The sequence below is a fragment of the Microtus ochrogaster genome, chromosome 10 (genome assembly GCF_000317375.1).
Source record: "Microtus ochrogaster isolate Prairie Vole_2 chromosome 10, MicOch1.0, whole genome shotgun sequence".
Classification (NCBI taxonomy): Eukaryota; Metazoa; Chordata; class Mammalia; order Rodentia; family Cricetidae; genus Microtus; species Microtus ochrogaster.
Window position 1 is genome coordinate 12,480,203 of NC_022016.1, and position 3,413 is coordinate 12,483,615.

The window sequence follows — 3,413 nt, forward strand, 5'->3', positions numbered from 1 at the left end:
AGCTATTTGGCCTTTTTTTAAAAAAATTAAATTTATTTATTTATTTATTTATTTATTTATTTATTTATTTATTTATTTATTTATTTATTTATTTATTATGCATACAATATTCTGTCTGTGTGCCTGAAGGCCAGAAGAGAGGGCATCAGATCTCATTTCAGATGGTTGTGAGCCACCATGTGGTTCAGGACCTTTGGAAGAGCAGGCAATAAATGCTCTTAACCGCTGAGCCATCTCTCCAGCCCGAATTTTTACTTTTTTGGGGACACTAAGAGAGACATACGTGGATCTAATCTGCATGGGAAATAGAAAAAGACAAGGTCTCTTGAGTAAATTGGGAGCATGGGGACCCATGGGAGAGGGGAGATGAAGGGAGGGAAGCAGAGAAAAATGTATAGCTTAATAAAATCAATCAATCAATAAAAAAATTAGAAATCCGTCAGGGCATTATCTTGATCAATGGTTGATGTGGGAGGGCTCAGTCCACTGTGGATAATAACACCCCTCTGGGCTGTTGGTTCTGGGTTATATAAGGAAGCAGGGTAAATAAGCCGTGAGGAACAAGTTAGTAAGCCATGTTCTTCCGTGGCTTTTGCGTTATTCCTGTCTCCAGGTTCCTGCTGTGCTTGAATTTTGTGTTGACTTTTGTCTGTGATAGACTATGATTGGTACATGTGAACCAAATAAAACCTTTTTTGCAAAATTATGTTGGCCATGGTGTTTGCTTCCATTATAACAATAGGAAGCAAACTAATGCATGTATATATCTCAACATGTATAATAGAATGTATATACCTCAAATATATATACCTGTAGGTATAATGATAAGTATGTAGGTTACAGTTAGATGTTTTGCTAGTTGGGGAAAGTGTCACTAGTAGGTTGCCCTCTAAGGTTCCTTTGTTATGGTGTACATATGTTTTGACCAGTAGTGATTTGTAATTGTGTCCACCTGCTACAAAAAGAAATTCCATTGATAGTCATGAAACTTAATACTGATCATCTTGTTTGTCATGTGTCTTTTTATATTGTTTACCTCTTCTTGTTTTGATTTTGGTGGTTTGGATGATCTAGAAATTCATTTATTTTATTTAGATTTTCTAACTTAATTTTCCAAATATTTTAATTTCTCAAGTATCTTCATTTTATACAGCTGTATGTTTATTTCTTGAACAAATGCTTGTTTCATTCAGGTGTTTACTGCTAGTCTTATTATGTTTGAGCTGTCTGTGTCTTTTTAAAGTTACTTGATAAATTTTAAGTTCTGTGTCCTGGGGTTCATGTAGGGAATTCATATTGGAGAACATGTCTGTAGGACTGATGCATTTGGCGGGGGGGGGGGGGGGAGGGAAGATATATTGCCTTGACTTTTCATATTGAGATTTTATGATGTGACCTGGCCATATGGTTGGTTGTGTATCTGATGTGAGGTTCTGACTGCCTCATTAGGCCTATGTACATACAGACAGTGTGGCTGAGGCAAGGCCTGAGGGATGAGGATGACATAGGCAGATGAGGTTTCATGTACTCTCCAGGCCAGATCCTTGTGTATACATGTGTGATCTGGTGTATGTGTGTAGGTTGTAGCTAGGTGAAGCCTGGTGGGCTAGACTAAACTAGTACACATAGTATACAGGAGTGGGGGCATTACTGAGCCTGCAATTTGGGAAAGGCACAGGCAGTGACTGAGAAGACGGGGGGGAGGGGAGCTCTGGAGAGGGTACAGACAGGCTATGTATGATTCAGGTAACTCAAAAGAGTGGATCTGAGAACAGGGTCGGTGAACAAGACAAGGGCTGAGGATTGGAGTTGCCATAGGCAATTGGAATGGAGGACGAGGGCAAGGAGAGCATAGGTAGTCTTCCTGGGACTGTCATGGTGACTACAAAGTCCCTGGTAGCAAATGGGGCTGAGATCAGTCTAGTCCAAAAGACATCACCTCTATTTTATAGAGTAATAATTAAACCCCTTTTATAGGTCGGGCGGTGGTGGCGCACGCCTTTGATCCCAGCACTCGGGAGGCAGAGGCAGACGGATCTCTGTGAGTTCGAGGCCAGCCTGGTCTACAAGAGCTAGTTCCAGGGCAGGAACCAAAAGCTATGAAGAAACCCTGTCTCGAAAAATCAAAAAAAAAAAAAAAAATTAAACCCCTTTTATAGAGTAATAATTAAACCCCAGAGAAATTCAGCTTTCTGCCCAGGATTATTTAATTTTTGCTTGGCAAACCTTGATGCAAGTGGTGGCTCTTACCTGTAAGTACAATTCTAGGGTTGCCAAGGCAGGAGAAGCCTCATCATGAGCCTCTCTTTAAAGAGCTATGTTACTGTGAGTGAAGGGTTCTGAGAAGGTATTGTTGAGTCAGTTTTGAGTAAATTGACATTTGGAACAGCTGTATGGACTCTGGAGCCAGTATTCAGTAAGCTCTGTTACATTTTACTGAAGTTTCAATATGCGTTTCAAATACTTATCGATGTAAAACATTCACTTCAATTAATAATGCCAACTTAAGCTTTTTAATTATAGTATTCAAGGTTAAAAAAATTCTATTCCTATACAGTGACAGATTCTATAGTGCTTTCTTAAAGGACCTGCATCCATCCTGGGAGGCTGACAATTACCTGTAACTCTAGCTCCAGGGAATCCAGCAGCTTCTTATAGACTCCAAGAGCACATACACATACATGGCATGCATTCACAGATACTGATAAATAAAATTAAAAAAAAATATCTTAAAAATAAGCCAAAGAAGTAAGTTGGGCTGGTAGACAAGCAGTTTTCCATTTGAGCTAGGTGTGTATATTCCTAACTCCAGAGTTCTGTTTTTGATTTTATTTTTAAAAAGCATTGGTGGGATTATTGATATGTTTAGTGTGGAAGTATTTTAATGTCATTAAATAGAAAGAAGATCTACCTTATTTCATGTTTAGTCAATCATGATAGTTAATATTCATTGTTAAATTAACAGGATCTAGAATCATAAGCCTCTGGACATACCTGAGAGAGTTTATTTATATTAGATTAATTGGTATGGAAAGACTACCTTAACTGGATAGAGTAGTTATATGGGCTGGGATCCTAGATTAGAAGAAAAGGAGAGCAGAGTTGAGAATTAGCATTAGTCTTTGATTCCTGAATGTAAATGCATATGGATTTGCTATCTCAAGCTTCATTGTTAAAGTGAACCTTTTCTTCTTTAAATTGCTTTTGTCACAACTATAGGAAAATAATTCATACTTATTGTGTTTCTAGTTACTTACAATATACCTCCTCATTCTGTATTTCAGTGTTATTAAGATGCATTTCTAAATTTTAGATCAAGAGGATATATACTTTTTAAAAAAAGATTTATGGGCCGGGCGGTGGTGGCGCACGCCTTTAATCCCAGCACTCGGGAGGCAGAGGCAGGCGGATCT

At 38.3% G+C, this 3,413-nt stretch overlaps 1 protein-coding gene across 4 annotated transcripts in view; it reads left to right on the forward strand.

Annotated features, from left to right (window-relative positions):
• The window catches only part of Kdm4c (lysine demethylase 4C), a 169,069-nt gene that overhangs the window by 24,022 nt on the left and 141,634 nt on the right, over nucleotides 1-3,413 (forward strand). The window lies entirely within an intron of this gene.